Source organism: Apus apus, chromosome 11 (assembly GCF_020740795.1).
Source record: "Apus apus isolate bApuApu2 chromosome 11, bApuApu2.pri.cur, whole genome shotgun sequence".
In the NCBI taxonomy this organism is placed as follows: Eukaryota; Metazoa; Chordata; class Aves; order Apodiformes; family Apodidae; genus Apus; species Apus apus.
In genome coordinates this window covers 8,389,539-8,408,052 of record NC_067292.1, presented here as the reverse complement: position 1 = coordinate 8,408,052, position 18,514 = coordinate 8,389,539, and the positions used below count along the sequence as shown (strand labels likewise).

General features: G+C 39.5%; 1 protein-coding gene across 6 annotated transcripts in view; it reads left to right on the top strand.

Annotated features, from left to right (window-relative positions):
- CDH11 (cadherin 11) overlaps positions 1 to 18,514 on the top strand; it is a 234,347-nt gene that overhangs the window by 149,868 nt on the left and 65,965 nt on the right. For 2 of the 6 annotated variants that reach the window (XM_051629470.1, XM_051629466.1), the window contains exon 1: positions 8,163 to 8,465. The exons of 1 other annotated variant lie outside the window; for it this stretch is intronic. The gene's annotated coding sequence lies outside the window, so the exon portion shown is untranslated. Of the gene's footprint in view, positions 1 to 8,160; positions 8,466 to 8,823; positions 8,861 to 18,514 lie in introns of those variants that run through there. 3 more of the 6 variants (XM_051629472.1, XR_007890571.1, XM_051629467.1) reach the window with 3 other exon arrangements.

The window sequence follows — 18,514 nt, the reverse complement described above, 5'->3', positions numbered from 1 at the left end:
ATGCATTAAGCATCTGTGTTAATCTACCTTCTGATTTTGAAAAATGAAGGCAAACAGTAACGTCTCAGCTATTGAATCAACAGAAGATTTGTGGGGGTTTTTACTTAAAAACAAAACAAAACAAAAAAAATCACCCGATACGCAGAAGAAATAACCAAAGGCATCAAATGACCAAGCAAGATAAATGCATTATAAAAAGCTGTATTTCTCACGGGTGTTGTAAAATACAGTGGGGATGGAAAATTTACTTTTTAAATAGGGAAATACAGAAAATTAAACTGGCATCCAAAATGGAAGTCACGTAAGAATTGTTTATATTCGTTTACACGGTTGTTGCTGTGACATTATTCCTATAATGTTGGTACTGTATTTGTAGTGCCTGTTTGACAGTGGATCTGTGTGCTGAGCTGTGCAGTTGAAGGATGTCCAACATTTGTCTTCTCATGAGCACTTACTGGTTGGTCAAAGGATACAAGGAGCTTATTTAGCCCTTTCCCATGGGTGAGGCTGCAAAGCTACAGGGCCTGATCTGAAGCTCATGGAAGTCATTGTGAAACCTTCCCCAACTTCTGTCTTCATTGAACATGCCCTGTTGAAGTCTCCCATCTCGTATTCCTTCAGACATAGAACCTTGATGTTTGTACTGTTTTCTAATAGATGCACAAAGGACAGATTTTTTTTTTTGTTCATAGAAGCTTGATGGATTATCTAGCTAGACACAAATGTAAGATAAATATCTGAGCTTCCTGAAGGAAAACCTATCATTTTTAACCCTACCTCTCATCACCTCTCTGAGTATGGTTTCTATCCCTTGAGCTACTTGTACGTGGAACTCAAAGTGCTATGTGATATTTGGTCTATGTTATTGGGAAATACAGAAAAAAATATCACCAGACTCTTTAAATAATTATCTGAACTCAAACAAAATTATGCCTTATGATACATAGGATTTAAAAAAATCCCTTTTACTTAGTGATCAATAAAGTTTTAAACCACATGGCAGATTTATAGTAAAGCAGCACCGTTTATTTTTTCAACAAGTTTATTGACTGAGATTGTTTTCATGTTCTGTGATGGATTATTGTGTGAATCATCTAATGTTTTTAGTTATGACTCATCTGACAAGCCAGAAATATTAAAGACATATAATCTTGTGAACTTTAAATAGTCAAGCAAACCTATATTTCTTTTTATAACTTTTCTACTCCAGCTCATTAGAGAGAAGTCCCTTGGTGTTTTTTCCAGTAGCAGATAGATGTTAATGCAGTGATAGCACGTAACTTGGTTCAGTAGTATGTATGGCTTAAAGTAGAATTTATGGCTAAAGGTTTATAATTTTGTCATTATTTTGCTAGTCTATCTGCAACAGCTCAGTTTATAATTGTTTACTGAACTCTTGCATTCGTGGTAGTGATTGATGTCCTGGATATGTGCAATGTGGTTATTCATATACTGATGTAAAAATACCTTTGATTATGGCCTTGTATGGATAAATAAGTAGCTACCAACTCATAGTACCTGCAATAGCATGGAGACATACACAAAAATCACAAATAACAATCTGAAATACTTGAGGTGCATGGTGGGCAAGACTGACTATCTCAAGCTGTGGCTATTAAATGAAGAAAGATCTTTGTGCTAGATAAGCATGACTGCCTGGTGTTCATCAGTACAGAAGGGTTAGCAGCTGAGATTACAGGAACATCATTCTCCTTTAAATCTTCTTGGGCACAGTTTGGGTTATTTGCAAACTGATGATAGATATAACCAATATACAAAAAAGAGTATTCATAGCAGAGCAGAAGTGCATTCTAACAAATCAAATGTGTATTCTTAAAACAAAACACAGGAAAATGGAAAAAAATGCAAAATTGTGAAACAATGTATTTTTTCTTCTGTTTTGGAAGAAGCATAATCATTAATTGTGCACTGCAAAATAAGTGACACTCAGAAACAGAATTAAAAGACAATTATTATTGGCTATTTAACTGTACTATATCTTAGTATCAAATGATGTGCATACAAGCCACGCATGCTCTTTAGTAAGAAGCACTGTTTTTTTTTTTCAAACTTGTTTTCTAATAAAATAAATTATATAAGATATAATTTGAATACATTTGAGGAATATATTTGGAGGCCTCATCCTGCTTGATGCAGCATATGCAGACAGTGCTGTTCACACAGATGTGTTGCATACACACATACATAGAAGTTCGATTCTTTCGTTTAATGCACAGTGTCAGAAGTAAATTAGTCTTTAGCTCTTAACTGAAGAATACCTTGTCTAAATGAGAAATGTAGTTTTCTGATGTGTAATTCTAAAGACCCATTAGCAAAAGACATTGATACGTTAAAAAGTTTAAGAGGGCGGTCTGACTCGCCATTTAGGCCTTTTTTGCCCCTGAATTCTTCTGCACTGTAATTTTGGGGTACTAGGTTGGAAGTATGAGTAGAGTCTATAGTTGTGAATCTACATTGGTCAGCAAACCCTTTGCATACAGCATTTTTCAGTTAATGTCTGTATGAATACTATTCTCTGATACTCTATTTCAATATTGTAGAAAACACACAGGCAGGGTCTGATCCTTGCTTGGGTCAAGTCTGTAACCCAAGGCAACCAGAAGGCTGCCTCAGAGCTTCTGGACATTTCCCAGACTTGAGAGAACCCTTCAGAACATTAAAACCTGACTAGTCTTCAGTACATCACAGCAGAACTGAGAAAATGGGATAATGGTCAAAATGCTGCTGAATCCTTATTTATCACAGCAGTTTTTAAAACCGAATAATATAGTCCCAAAAGAATCTGCAGTCTTTATCAGGGTAAGATGGTCTCAGAGCTCAGTGATAGTAAAGTCTAATTGTCTGTACTCGGTACATGCCAGACCACTTCCTTAGATTCTATAAAACAAGGTAGCCTTCTCATCAAAGTCTTAATAAAAACAGACCTAGCGTTAAAAGGTCTCTGAAAAATGGAGAAAAAATAGACTCCTATTTTCCTGCAGCCCAAATGAAATTGAACTCAATTTTGTTGTCTTTTGTGGGTAGGCAGGTGCTTATTCTGTGGCCACTTGGGTTTGACTCAAGATGAGGATTTTTGTCTTCATCAGGAAGACAAGTTAAAATGTTAAATGCCAGATTAATGAGAAAAGCTTTGCTTCACTCCGATATAGGAGTGAGACTTTTTTTTTTTTTGTAGTAAACAGGGAAAGGAGATAACCAAGCACAAAATATGGGTTCCTACTTGATATACCAGGCACATCACAGGTGTTTGAAAATACCACCCTGGGCACCACTTAGATGAGGTGATTCAAGCTGATGATTTATCAGTGTATCTAGTGCACTTATAAGCAGCTCTTTGTGCACATCTGAAATTTAAAAAATATCCACACACACACCCCCAACCCTACATTACCCTGTTGATAAGATTGTAGTATTTCTATAGTTCAGTTTGGTTTTTATTGCAATCCTCTTCCAGCTTCAAAATTTCCTTTTGTCTCCAGGTTTCAGTGCTTCAAGTAAAACCAAACGATACAGCCAAAGGAACATTTTTGCATTGCTAATTTTGTAGAGATACTTTCTCTATCAGTTGCTTTGTGCAGAATGTTTTTACCTTTGTTTTAACCTTTCTCAAGTAAACACATTATATTCTTACTCTTCTACATGGAAGACATTTGTTATTGGAAAAAAACAGCTTTGCATACCAGCTGCTTTGAGCTGTCCGTTCTTCATTTATGAAAGCCTTGTTTCCTTGTGGCAAGATGCTCACTTTTGTTAAGTTATACTCTTTTTGCACATTTGTCTTCTCACTGTGCTGGTATTGTAGCTTTAGTTTTCCTTTCTTTGGAGTCAGATTTTATTATTTTTTTTTTCTGCTTACCCTTCACATTTTCATATATATATATAAAAATTTCCTTTGTTTCATTAGCAGAAGAACACTGAAATGGAAGAGTGTTTTGGACAAAAACTTCATTCAGACTACGTAGAATATTCTTTATTATAAACCACTTCTTCTCTTTCACTATCTCTCTTGGTGCTTCCTAAATTCCCAGCTCCTGTGGACAGCAATATGCTGTTTATGTGTCTTAAATCTCTAATACTTTCCAGGTGAGAAGAAAAGTGAAGGAAATTGTAGGTCAGTTGAAGGTAGCTGAGAAGGAAGAAAGTCTTTTGAAAGCAAAGTGGGAAAAGGGCCTCGAGAAAACAGGGTCAAAAGATGGAAAGAAGTTTCTTCTTTCTTACTTACTGTGTAAGCATCTCCAAGCTATTAAGTAAATGAGACATTGATAAGTTTTTTTTTAATTGCAAAAGGCTTTTTGGAGTTCAGCTTTTAAAGTTCACAGTTTGAGTTTTTTCACACACCCTAATGCAAATGTCCAGCTTAAACTTACAGTGTACCTGCTTATGTTTATTTCATTAACTCAGCGGTGATGTTTCCTAGAACAATGATTCAATTAACAGAAGTGGTGTACCCCTTTGAATGCTTAGAAAACAAGTCAGCCAGCTTACTTTCAAATGATAAATGGATTAACTTGCTAAGCAATGAGGAGAATTTTAACAAACTTCAGGTTCAGTTGGCCCACAGTAGATAAAGAAACTTTTTTTAGTTTTCACACAGATTTATCATCACAAATGTTCTTAAACTAAATATATGGATATGCAAAAACAAGCATTGTTTAAAATATGTATAAACTTCCTTTATTTATGTCTGACACTAATTTCATTCTGAAACCAGGTTTCAAACAGCTGGAAATGCTAACTCCAGACCTCACTGTACTCCCCTGCTGCTCTGCCCTGACTTCCATGGCAGCAGGATAGCCAAGGCCTGCTTTTTAGGTTTGCATCTAACTTTTTGTGAAGAGAGGTGGCAACTGTATTTAGAAAGATTTCCCACTAATTAATGTGATACTGTCCACATTGAATTTACATTGCCTTCAACATAAGGTTACCATCTAGCCTAAGCCTTTGTAGATGCAGTCACCAACCCATAGAAAGTCTGCAAAGGAAGAAATTGGCAGTAGCAATTTCTCTTTTCCTTGACTGTGTGTATGGTGGGAATAACAAGGTTTGACTTGGGCAAGCTACAAAAATCTCTCATCTAACGTACTGCGAATGCACACATGAACACTGTTTGAAATTCAGTTCTGCAGATGTTCTGGGGTACCTTTCCTCCCTGCACGATTCTTTTTTTTATGTGACTCACTGTCATTTCTTGTGCAATAGCTCTCCTGAAATGATGGAGCTGTTTGCAACTGGCTGAATGTAAACTGTAGTGGCTAAAAGAAGCACACTGAATGTCATACTGGTTTTGGTTCTTATTTTCTGTATCTAACATAAAAAGTAGGACTCATCTCATCTGGCTTGTAGATGGTTGTAGGTAGCTTTCTAGTATAAGCAAGTTGTTAAGAACCCTTTGGTGTTTGGAGAGGCTTCTCCAGCTAGTGATCTCTCCCAGTTAGAATGATTTATTTTTATTGTCATTAAATTAAGTTTTACTGTAGCCTATTAGATACTCAATTTTAGAATGGCTTAAGCTAGGTGGAATTAATTCCATGGTGGTTATTAATGTAATCAGACTTGAGACTTAGCTAGAGGTGCAAACATGGATTGCAGTAGTTTTGCTTAAATTTTGTTTGCAGACAAGGACCATCTATCTACAGATCCTCTAGAAAGATGAACAAATGAAAGAAAAATAATAGCAGAATCTGATTAGTCTACACCAAGATTTCAATGCAGAAGGAACGGAGGAAACAAGACACTCACCAGATCAGATGTTGGTATGCTCATTTGTTAACATCCCTGCTTGAATGGAATTAATGAAACCTTTCATTATTGATCAATATGCTTTTTGACTAGAGAGTATTATGGGTACCTATTGTATATGCTTAATTAGATTGAAATTGCTTTCACATTTCCTTTATATTTAAAATAATAATAATCTGATCTCAGCAGTTTAAAAGGAGAATTACAGAAGTCATCTCCTCCACTGTGCTGCTAAAGCTAGTAAGAGAAGGGTGAAAGGGAAAAAATCCTCGGCCAACTGCCCAGCTCTGAGCTTCAATTTAGTGGCAATTTTGGCAGAGCTGCACTAAGTAGTACTTACAACAGTGTATCCATAAAGAAAACAAATGGTAATTCTCATACTATCATCACAGGAGACTGATGGTGTCTTTTAAAGGCAATAGGTTTGGACTGAGACTATATGGAACTATTTTGCAACATATTTCCCTTCCTATCGTATCCTGTCCAAAAGCTATTTCTTGACAAAGCTGTTACAAATTAATGTGCATCACCCTCCTTCCTCACCTACATCTCCCCAAAAACATTTTCAAACAATCCTTTATATGTTTTATTTCTCAATGGCAATTTATTACTCATTGAATTTTGTAATGAAAAACTAGTTCTAAAACTAGCTTTCTTCAGCACTACAGCTCTATTCCTATCAAAATGAAGCCCTTAGTACCTCAATACCAATAAATTAGCTCTCTGGTTACCTCACGCTTTCAGTTCAGCCCAGGGTGTTTCAGGGTTTGTTCACTGTTTTCCTGTCTGTCCCAAGCTCTGGGCTCCCCACACCTGGGTGGCTCCCTGTCTTTCTCACCTGCTCCGTGCTCTCTCAGCTGGTGCTGTGGCCTGGGCCGCGCTGCTGTGTCGGCGCTGCAAGCCGCCTTGCCCTGCGTTCACCTCAGAGCTCTCCCGCCTCAGGGTACATGAAGACCTTTTCCTGGTGTGTTTGTGAGTTGAATTGTGAACTCTCAACAGCTCTCTGAGGCAAATTTTAGCCTTAATTCTCCAAGACCCCAGTTTTGTGGCCAGGAGGCTCCTGCCCTTTTCCTGGGGCTGACATCAGACAGGACTTGCTGCTTCACTGTGCTACTTTCAGTGTCCCTTGGCCTCCTTAGGATGCATTGTTTATCAGCCTTCCTCTTTCCAAATTCTTTGTTTGTAGAGTGGCAACTTTTGTGCCAATTTTTTTTTCCCTTTGCCTGGAGTTATTGGCAGAGCTAATTAACCACAGAATATAAAAGCCTTGTTCTTTGAGGCCAAGTGGTGTGGTCACAGAGCAGTGTGAGTGCAGCTGTGTGGTGTGGGGGAAGAACAGTGAAATGGGTTGCCTAAGAATGGGCAAATTATCTTCACAAAGAGGTACCTAGCTATTTCCAACAGTGAATGCAATCCTTATTCTTGAGGGGCTGTTAGTTGTATCCTTCCTTGCTCTGCTGTGCAGCTACCCAGATGGCACTGATAATGCTGACAGCCACATCAGAGCTTGCAGGCCTTGGCCACTATGAGGAAAGCTGACGGGTGAGAAGTGACTTGCGGGCTCACGTGTGCCTGTGTGGGCATGCCAGGTGGGCACTGTGTGCTGCCTCTGGGTTTGGATGGGCACATTGGCTCAGGGCTCATAGGGCTCATCCTCAGCTCAGAATTGTGCTTGAAGTTTTCACTTTAGGTAAGGAAACAGAGATAGAGAAAGTGGCAGCCCCTGGTCTGTTTGTGAAGGATAGGGTTAGGGCATCCTGCCTGGGCTGAGAGGCCTGGCCTTGGCCTCTGGCTGTGAGCTACAACAGACCAAGGTTTTCCACACGGATAAATGCTTGGGGAGCTTTTTCGTTGTTTTCCTATACAAATGTCTGATTGTGACAGGAAACATGACTGAATTCAGCCTTAAATGCTTCTGCTGTTTGTCCAGCTCAGACGATTTATCTGTGTGAGGAGGTAGGGAGTAGCCCCCATGCAGGAGACCTCCAGTGGCAGTGGCTATGACTGGCCGTGCCCAGGGCTCTGGTGTGGGTTTCAGCCCACACGCGGCGATGTCGTGGGGTGGTCCTGGGCTGCCTGCAGAGGAGTGGCAACAGGGAAGGGACAGGGATCCCTCCCGGCAGCCTGTCAGCACAGCAGGATGGGTGTCCCAGAGCCCCCCGCAGACGTGCATGTGGGTGCCTGTGTGGCCGAGGGGGTTCAGAGCCGAACTGCGGGGTGGGGACAGTGTACCCTACCCATCCTCGGGGCTGGCTGGGCAGAAGCAGAGAATGCCCTGGACACCTCACTCCTCTCCCTTTGCCCTTCCAACCCCAACTTCTCCCCTACAGACATCAGAGGGCACTCGGGACGCGGGGCCCTGCAGGAGGGCAGACTCTGGGGTCTGCTTTCCTCTTGGGTTGGGGGGAAGGGAGAAGAAAACAGCGAAGAAGCAACAGCCTCCAGCTTTTCCCTTCCTCTAATCTTGCTTCACTCCCCCTTGCTCCCTCTCCCTCCCTCTCCCCTTTCCTCTCCCCTTTCCCCTCCCTCCCTCTTTCTAATTCCTGCCACTAGCTCGGAGCCTCATTCAGCAGCCGCTGCCAGTGGAGTGTAATAGGCTGAAGATGCTGCCGTGTCTGCTCAGTGTCTAGTTGTGAATGGGACTTGACTCCTCTCCCTCCTCCGGAGGTGGCCAAGGAAAGCAACCAGCCCTGCGGGACCCGCAGGTAAGCTGCGGCCGCAGCCGCCTGCCTCGGGGAGTCTCGGAAAGCCGGGGGGATCCGCGGGCGCCGCCGGAGTTGTCTTGTGCGAGCAGGGCGCTGCTGCCGGGCGAGGGGGCGGCTTGGCAGAGGGGAAAGGGAGAAGAATGGTCGTCTGCTGTAGCACCGAGCGAGAGGATGCGTGCGGCCGCAGCAGAAACTTGCCAGCAGCAGCGGGGCTGGGGCGTGTGGCGGGGACAGGCAGGTGTGCGGCGGAGAGGGCGCCGGGAGCGGGGCCGGGGCCGCGCAGCGCCGGGCGACGTGCGCGGTTCTGCCGCAGCTCGGCGCGGAGGCGGCCGGCGGGGTCCCCGAAGGGGCGAGACAGTCTGTCCAAAGGCAGAAGGGAACCACTGTGGCCAACGGTATTATTTTTCTTCAGCTTTTGCTCGCGGAGGGGGGAGGGCGAGAATTTATCTGTTTTAAAATGTTCCTCTGGATATGCAGATATGGAAAGCCCCGAACTGAAAATGTTTTACTTGCGCTGTAGCTCCCAGGCATGAAATAGATATGCAGAAATTATGAGTGCATGAAATGAAGGATACTCTATCCGGCATAGAAAAGGGGAAGACTTTGATGTATATCTTTCTTAAAAAAAAAAGAAAAAAAAAAAAAAGAAAAAAGAAAAAAAAAAAAAAAAAAGCAAGCTTGCTTACAAATGCATTGCTGTTCACAAGGTACCAAAATGGTATCTGTCTTTAATACGGGCTAGTCCAAAAAGCATTAGGCTCTTGGGTGATACAGGCATAAGCACATCCCTAAGAAAGGTAAAATAGATCAGACTGCACATCTCCATAAATACCATTAACTTTTAGAATAAAAGTGCTTCCTGTGCAGTCCTTTGGGAGCACATATAGCAGTCTGACATCATGATATAAATGCCTTTACCTTCTATAGAAGTCCCTCTTTATTGTCTATGCTTTTAAATATTCATTTGGTGAGGAGAGAACCACTGTGTGCCAGGAGATCTTCTTTGTACCACTGCTACAGAGAACAGTGTGGCCGTGTAACACAGTATTTACCTACTAGGATATCTGTGACAAAGGAACCTCTTTAGCAAATGAGGTCACTTATTCAGAAATTGGCCCTTCATAAGGAGAATGCTCATTTCTTTTTCACATTCCAATGACTAGTAACTCACTGGGAAAGACTTTCTTCCTGTTGATTTGTGATGGTGATGCAGTAAGAATTTCACAGACTCTGCACCCCTCTGTTAAGAAATTAAACGTTTTTATTTATTTAATAATTAAACTGTTGAATGAGGAAATCACTAACAGATTCAGAAGCAGGGAAGCATGCACTCAGACGCTAGTGAATGTCCATCTCTTTTCCCCCTCCCTTGCTCTTATGCTTGCTTGCTTCAATGTTTTCAAAGTCTGTGTGATTCTCCAGGTAAATACTTTGTTCTCTTTTTCTGCCCTGGATAACACATACCAATAAATAAATTTGCTTTCCATGTAGAAGTTCTGCAATAATTAATCTGACATCTGCCTCAGTCAGGTCTGCCCACTGAGATTTGGAACACAAAGCGATGATTGTGCTCAATGCTTTGGATGATTTGACATGGAGAGATATATAGAAGTATGTGGAAGTGGAATTGCAGATGTTTACTTATGAACAGCATTTTCATAGCAGAGTGGCGCAGTTCATGTTGCTGAGATGGGCAGCAAGAACAGTAGGGAAACTGAGAGCAGAAGGTCTGGTTTGAGCTTAATACCTTAACAGAGAAAACATTTTTTCTAGCCTATTTCTTAGTCTGCTACACTCCAGAAAACAGAAGTTTCTGACTGTGCTTCTAAAGCAGTTCTTCTTCCTCTTGAAGGAGAGCAAGAAAACAAAGTTACAGAAATAAGAACAAGATCACTATAAGAATTTGTAATTCTTTAGGAAAAAATACCTGAAAGACACATTTCTCCTGAGATCTCTTTTTCTTAGGCCCTAGAGTAAGATACTTTGTCTTTTTTTCACCTCAGCCTTGCACTAGAGTATCAGAGAATACTATTTATAGACTTTTCTATATCAGTTTTAACTTTGCTAAAATTTTAAGCGTTGTCTCTCCAAAAAAAACCACTAAGAACTGGATTACTTCATTACTAGAAATGTTGCTACAATAGGGAATGTCATGAGATGAGATAAGTCATTGTGATTTATCATCAGCAGTTTCAGAAGGAAATAAATATGTATGGAAACAGTGGATTGAGAGATAGGACAGCCAAATTGATTTTTCTTTTGCATAACAATATGGAAAAACTATAAAGAACAGAATTATTTCTGTGATTTATCTGATAAAACGCTTTAAAATATGTTTCAGCTTCAATTCAGCTATCCTGACATTTGACGTATTTAATTTAATGCAGTGTAAGAAACATATGTGAAGTTCAGAGTTCCAGTAGACCAGGACTGCATTTTTTGTTTCCTGCAAATGCTGCGACTAAACAAAGCATAACTTGAGAAACGTTTTATTGCTGAGATTTCCGCAGTGTTCTTAAAAGTTTTTTCCAGCTCAGATGTCACAGAAATTTGAAGTAATTTCAAACTTAAAACTAACATCTCCTCATTTTGTGGACCCCCTAAACCGTTTTTTTAGATCCGTTTTGTGAGCTGGAAGCTGGATATTTAGCGAAATATCTTCAGTGTGTGAGAAACAGATGCCTCATCTGGAATCAATTAATTTGAAACAGTTTAGCAATGTACTTTCTAGACTTTGTGTCTGAGTTTTTTACTAGCATTTTAAGCTAAAAATCTGGGTATAATTTCCTATGCTATGCCTTCCCCCCCTCTCCCTTTTTTTTTTTTTTTCCTGTTTTCATTGTCCCTTTGTTGGGGCCAACCCAAAGCTTAGGAAAATAAATGGAAAGATGGCCATTGATTTAAATGTGGTTTGGATCAGACAGCTTGTCCATATGAATTAAGAGCACTTTACACTTAAGTATTGTCATTTTGGTTTTTTTATAATTATCTCTTATCAGTTAAGCAACATTATAGTCATATTCTTCTAAAACTCTTTTATAGTATTTTAGGAGAAAATGTAGTCCTGTGTTTGGATTTTGATACTGAAGACTAGGATACTCTTAGGCTGTGAAATTATTGATTCATTTAAGTGCAAGCCTGTGTATGCCGAATTATGAAACCCATTCATTTTCTTTTCCTGCGTAAGTAAAGACTTGAAAGTCATTTAAATATTACCGAAGAGTAGCAAATTTGCACACGATACTCCCAGAGGATAGATTTTACTCAAGGAGCCGGAATTTGTGGAAGCCATTCTCCCGATGCTGAGCTCTGCTGTGGCTCCGCAGGTCCGTCGAAGGCGGCCCGAGGAATGACCATGGGGACACGGCTGTAGCGGCGGGGCTCCGCGGCCGCGCTGGGCTCAGCCCGGGGGTCTCGGGCTCAGCCCGGGGGTCTCGGGCTCAGCCGAGGCCGTGCGGGCGGGCACTAGAGGGCACTGATGCTCTTCGCTGCCTGCTCGCCGCGCCAGCCCGGCCGCTTTCAGGGCGCTATGAAAAGCCGTTTTGTTACCACCGGCATTGCTGGCCCTCTCTGGGGAGACAGGATTCAATCTCGCTGTGGTTCGGGCTAATGCTCAGGCAGTTTGTCAGGATTAACATCTTTCTAGTCGGTGGATCGCGTTACCTTCGGCGTCGTATTACCGCCTTGGCAGTCACTACAAAGTTTTGGAATCGTGTAACTTCAGATTGTTTGAAGAGTGCCACAGCTGGAGTCTAGGTGTAAAATAAACAGCTCGTTCCTCTCGGCGGCAGCGGTTTTTACGGGGTTTGCTATCTTTTCCTTTTATAAGGACAGTGTCAGTTCCTGCTTTGCCAAGATAAAAACTTCATAGACAGTAAATCTGATATGGCAAAACAAAAAGTATTTCTTTCAACAATATCATGCCTGAGAGATCTTTTAAAGACATCCTTGATTGCAAAAAGACATTTTAGGCCAAGTTGATCTAATTTTACTTACACACATCTAGGTCAGTGGAGCTTACAACTGAAGAACCCAGAAAAGTAGGTTGGTCCAAGTTGTTTCTGTAGGCCCTGTAGCACCTTCAAATATAAAACAAATTGTTGCAACCCGTCATTGCAAATGCTGACCAAAAAAGGGTACATGACAGTATAAATTTTAAATGATTGCAGCCTTGGAAGGAGTCTCATTTCCATGTGCCCTGTTCTTCTATTCTTCCCTAGACATCTGCTTTGGGGTATTGCTACAGGCAGCATGCTGAGCGGCACAGATCTTTGATTTGATTCATAGACCAATCAAATTTCTGTGTATAATATATATACACTATAGGTAACAAAGTCCATAATTTTATAATATTGTATTGTATCCACTCAGGCAGATAGGCAACCAGAGAAGCCAGTTAGTCTAATAGAAATTGTTGTCTACAACTTTGATGCCAAAAATGGACAAAACAGTGCCCTAATAACTGTACAGTTTTCTGTCAATCACCTGACTTAGGATATTAATTAAGAATTACCTTAGAGTAACAACTCTTGCAGACAGAGTTAATAATTATTGCACTGGAAAATGAGCCCTGCTTTGCTGAGGAGCACTGCATTACAAACAGCAGTCCAAGACCCATTAACTCCACATCCTCCATGGTCCAAGGAGGGAACATCCCTTAAGCTCTCGGATGCACTCAAGATGGGTTGAAAAGTTAGAGCAGCCAGTCATGTTCAAGGCTTTCCAGAGAATATTACTCATGGCTGGGACACGTACCTTGCAAAGCAGCAGGCATTCAGAGACAAATATCTGGAGCAGGCAGCCCTGCTGCTGAGCAGTGCCCTTGGGGAAGGTCACATTATCGTTAATTTTGCCTGACAAAGGCTTGAGGCCTTCTTCCATCACTGCTTGGGTGGTGCAGTGGCTTTCAGGCAACCCAGTCCCACTGGGCTTTGCTGGTTCCATGAACCACAATTTAGCTCTTCAATTTTAAATGCTGGTTTAAGCAAATTCTATGGGGTTTTTGTGTTTTTTTCTCCAAAGTTTGGCAATGAGTAAGATCCCTCAAGGGCAGGCAGAGTTGGAGTAGTAGAAATCAATGTAAATGGATTAAAGGAAAACAACCAAGTAAACTGAATGTAAAAGAGAAGCCAGGTTTTTCCAGAGTTATTGGTGGAGAATGCAGCAATAGGTTTCCAAATGCAGTTCATTATTATAATGATGATTTAATAGTTCATCAACAGATAGACTGTAGCCACATAATAGATAAACTAATGAAGTGCAATTGTGGATCGTCTAGTATTATAAAGTAGGCAAAATTAACCAGAACTTTGATACAGGAATATAAGCTGTAGGAAGTATCTATCTAGACAGTAATTACCCTTAAGCTTTCATTTAACTGTGCAGTCTGACACTGTTTCAATGAACTCCCAATGACACTGTGGGGACACAGGCCCACATAAGCAAAGACTGGAGTGATGAGCAGGAGTAATTAAATTCAGTAATCCTGTGAAAGGCAACTCGCAGCATTTCCATGTTTGTGAGCTTCACAGGAACAAGTATTTAGCTTCCTTATCTTTGCACAGTGCAACCTCCTGCAAGGTTTCTTGCCCTACCAGCTTGAAAGTTTCATAGCTTGAAAACAGAGTGACTTAGATGAATGTGCTCAGGTTTGTTCCTTGCTTCTATGCTCACACTACCAAGTGGGATAGAGATTAAATTTATGGTGTACCTTCTTGCAGCCACTGTTTCTTTTCATATTAGCTCCTAATCACAGTCTGTGTTAGCTTGGTAAGCTAAAAAGTTCCTTAACTTGATGTCAGTCCCAGTGAAGAGCTGCTGCTTCTGCACTGCGCTTCAGTGCTCTTCATTTTATACAGTGCAATCAACAGATACTCCATGTGAAAGTGTTACATCTAAGGTTAAACTGGTGCCATAGAAGCTCTGGTTCAACATAATTTTTAGCCCAGTGAGGCTGCTGATATATATTTTTAAATAAAATAAAACTTCAGAAACATATTAATTGGTCTCAGTGGTTAAGTTAAATAGTTAAATAAATGCATACATACTATTCTGCCAAGGATAAGTCATTAGTTCAGTATAAACCAGAAATGATAGCTCTATTTGAATCAGGAGACTAAACCCTATTTCTATTAATGGTGTTTTATTAATATATGTGTGTGTCGGCATTAAGTAATAAATTTAAATGGTCTGTCCCTTCTTGATTTAAAGTCATTATCTTGAAGATCTTGGCTGTCAAATGAATAACCGCGTTATTCCTTTCATCTTCTATAAACTATTTTTTTTTTAAATTATTTTTTTGGTAAGTAGACATTGTAAGGCAAACAAAAGAAATAGTTTGTGCAAAGGTTTCTGGCATTTGAACCAAAAATAAATATATTTTCATTACCAGAGCAGAATACCTGTAACTATGCCAGTCCCCATACAAGGATTCTCAAGACCTTTTTAGAGTCATAACATAATGTACTTACCTATATCTTATATGTACTTAATCACATTTATGTGTATTTTCATTTATATAGTTAAAATTTTTGTTACTGAAAAATTTTAATTGAAGCAACAGGTAAAAAATGTAGCCCTTAAATTCTTTGAGAAAATTTACATTTCAAATGTTTAATTTTTTGAAATAATAATTTAATTTTCTCTGAGAGAAATCCTGCGTTAAGTACAGGACTTTTAACAGCATTTACACAATAAATAAGCAAAAGGTCTCCTTATTACTAGAAAACATTCTTGAAATGTTAGGATTAAATCTTGGCCTTTTCAGAGCACTGCCCTTGACAGGCAGTCCTGCCTTTCCACATGACCCTTTGATCCACATGATCTTTGTAGTTAGGTATTTCTAAGTATCACTCCATTAATTTTAGATCACCATTCGAGACTAGATTGTAGAGCATTTCTTCACTACAGGGTACTCTCTGGTCAAGGCAGAAATAATTGATTTTAAGCTTTTTCCAAGGAATGACCAGTATTAAAGCAGTCGAATGCTGCCAGGTTACTTCAGTTATGTACAGTGCAGTGATCACAGCCTCCAGTTTCTTATTGCGTGTAATCATCATTATTTAACTACAGAGATTATCAAACTAATGTAACTGAAGAGTCACTCAAACATTTATCCAGTGCACACAGTGAACAGATATTTTTAAAGATGTCTCCTTCCCATTCTCCTTCAGCATAGTTTTTCTTGCAATTGAAATTCTAGTTAAGATTGTCAGTATTTCACATTAGTGAAAGTTACTCTCCATTCAGTTTCAAACCCAATTTCTCCAGACATAAGTGGTTCCAAAATTTTGAAAAGCAGTTGAATAATTATTTTACTTGGGGCTCTGATTCAAATAGAAAACTTTGTCCATCACTGATTGTTGCCTTTTTATTTGTTACCATTCCAGTTATAGCTAGTATAGCTCAGAGAATAGAGCTGATTAACGTGCATTTCAGTTCTTTTTAGCGTGGTGACAATTTACATAACGTGTCTTTTTCTAAAGCAAGATGAAACCATAGCAGACATTGGCATTTACATACAAACGATTTCTCATTTACATACAAAATAGCTGATTAGGTAACAATGCAAGTGACTGTAGGTCAGACTTAGCTGGGTCATTATAGTTCTGTCCTTAAAATTGTTAATTTTGCAATATTTATATGAAAGTTATGTTCTTAAACTATTAATATCTAGTCATGTTTAACAATCTTCTTAGAGATCTCTAGTATGTGGTTTTCTATGGTGCAGTCTTTGGCTATACCCTTGTAGGGAAGCTAGTTTAAGTTGATCCCTTCTTCAATGATTCCCAATTTCAATTTGTACAAAGTTGATTTGGAGACTTCAGAGCTCATTGGAGTATCTGCATGATTTGGGTTAAAATAAAAGACATACAATATTTAAGGTTGCTGTCTATATGACATTGGTAAGATTGAACCTGTCCTAGTCATAGTCCTTTTTCTCAGGTTTCTGCATCACCATCTTGAGTTCATTGAACTTGCTTATGTTCAGATGGTCTTTCTTGTGCCTAATTTTATCAGCTTCTGTTCCCCCTCTACAGCACAAAATCTAGTATTCAGTGAACTTTTCACCATCAAGAGTTTCTCGCTTTTCAGTGCAAACTTTGCTCTGTCCTCCCATAACCTCAGTTTTGTCACGTAAAGTGGACTCTTCTAGCCCTCTTTTTTATTTTCATATTTCTGCTTTACTCAGCCATCACCACTTATCCTCAAAAGTGGAGACATTCTTCTCTGCTTGGTTGTGTCAGGCTAATCCAACACATGCCTTCTACTTTGGCTATTACATCTACCTGGATTAAACAAAGGCTTCCCATTCCTAGGCTGCAGTGTAATCCTACCCCTCCCTACAGTCTTGTAGTGGTCATGTCCAGTTACCTGCTGCACATTACTTAGTTTTTCGGATCCGTAAGCAGAAGTCTTACTTTGTATTTGAATAAGTACTGGCAGTTAGATATGATGCAAACTAATTCTCAGCACATTCAATTGACTTTCTTTGTTATGAAGTAAATATATAGAAAACTCAACATTTAAAGAAGGTGACATTGGTATAAAATGAGCAATACTCAAGCAATCTCATGGAAAAGGAAATGGAAACCCGCCCTACTGCCTCACTAGAATATTTTTGTACAATATACAAATGTTATATGTAACTAGGACACAATGAACTCTATTAAAAAAGGAAAAACAAAGATGTACTCCATGCTGCCATGATGTGCTGTAATCATGTAGCATCAACAATTGGTGACTGCTGGCCTGGGTTTTAAAGGAATATTCAAAGCATGGTGAAAATCAAAAGTCAAATTACAAAGGTCTAATTTTATTATTGGAATGGCATTGAGTTGACATTGAATGCCACCTTATTGTGACTTTCAGTCTGTACATGTAGAAGGCTAGAGAAATATCCACCTTATTTAATATATGCTCAAAATTTTGTTATTGTTGTTAGCAGACTTTTTAAATGGTTTCTATGAGCAAAGGAGTTTAAACTATTTATCTGATGTTTACACCTTATTGGTTAAAATTCTGTCTGGTCAACTTGATCTAAAACAGAGAAACTATTGGAGTCCATGGTGTTATTCAATTGACATTAGTATTGTTGAACAATATCCTTGATATGGAAATGTAAATGGTTTCACTAGTTAAATTAACTCATGTTTTTAAACCGAGTTTACATGGAGGTGTGTATTTCAGGGCCAAGCCAGCTTTTATTCCTACTAACATTAGGAATGCTATCAATTCGCCATCATATGTAAGAAATTACACTAATATTTGTGTAATTATCCCATCAAATTGAACAAGAAATTCATTTGGCTGCAATAATCAAGTACATGGAGAAAGTGCCAGCTCTGATACTTACTAGGATTTGACAGTTGCTTGCTGTCATGACCTTGCTTTTTTCTATGATGAGCTAGAGGTCAGAAAGTATACTAGCTGTAACTACTGCCTTCATAAGATTCCGTAGGCCATCCTCTGCAACAGACTTGAAGCAGATTGTCTACAGGTATGAGATTATGAGTGAACTGGGTGCAAATCCGTATTTTGTTCTCATATATGTTAAATTCTGTTTCTGACTATCACCATATGCAGTCTGGAACAAATTTGCGTATGCCTTTATGGTATTTTCTTTCAAAAATGAATGACTAGAAAGTATTTCATGAAAACTGTCATGTAAGAGCAACAAAAAAATGGGACTTTTCACGTCTATTTTTTGCAAAAAAGTTACGGAAGTTCACTCATGCTTTATTAAGAAAGAAAGTAATGTAAATGAAATTAATAATGTGTACAAAAGACCTCTGCATTGGTTTCAATAATTTTGCCTACTGGAGGAGAGAAGAAGAATGTTTTTGCCTAGAGGTACACCCCATCTGGAAATGAAATCCATTTTTACTAGAACTGAAATCCTTCAAAATAAACTGCAGAAAAGCTTGTGTTTTAACTGTGGCCACGTGCTTAGAAGTAGAATATCCTTAACCCATAAATGCCTTGGGCAGTTTCTTACTTTGAGTTAATGAATGCTAATTGCTCCTTGAGTTTGAGATCAGCAGCTTCTC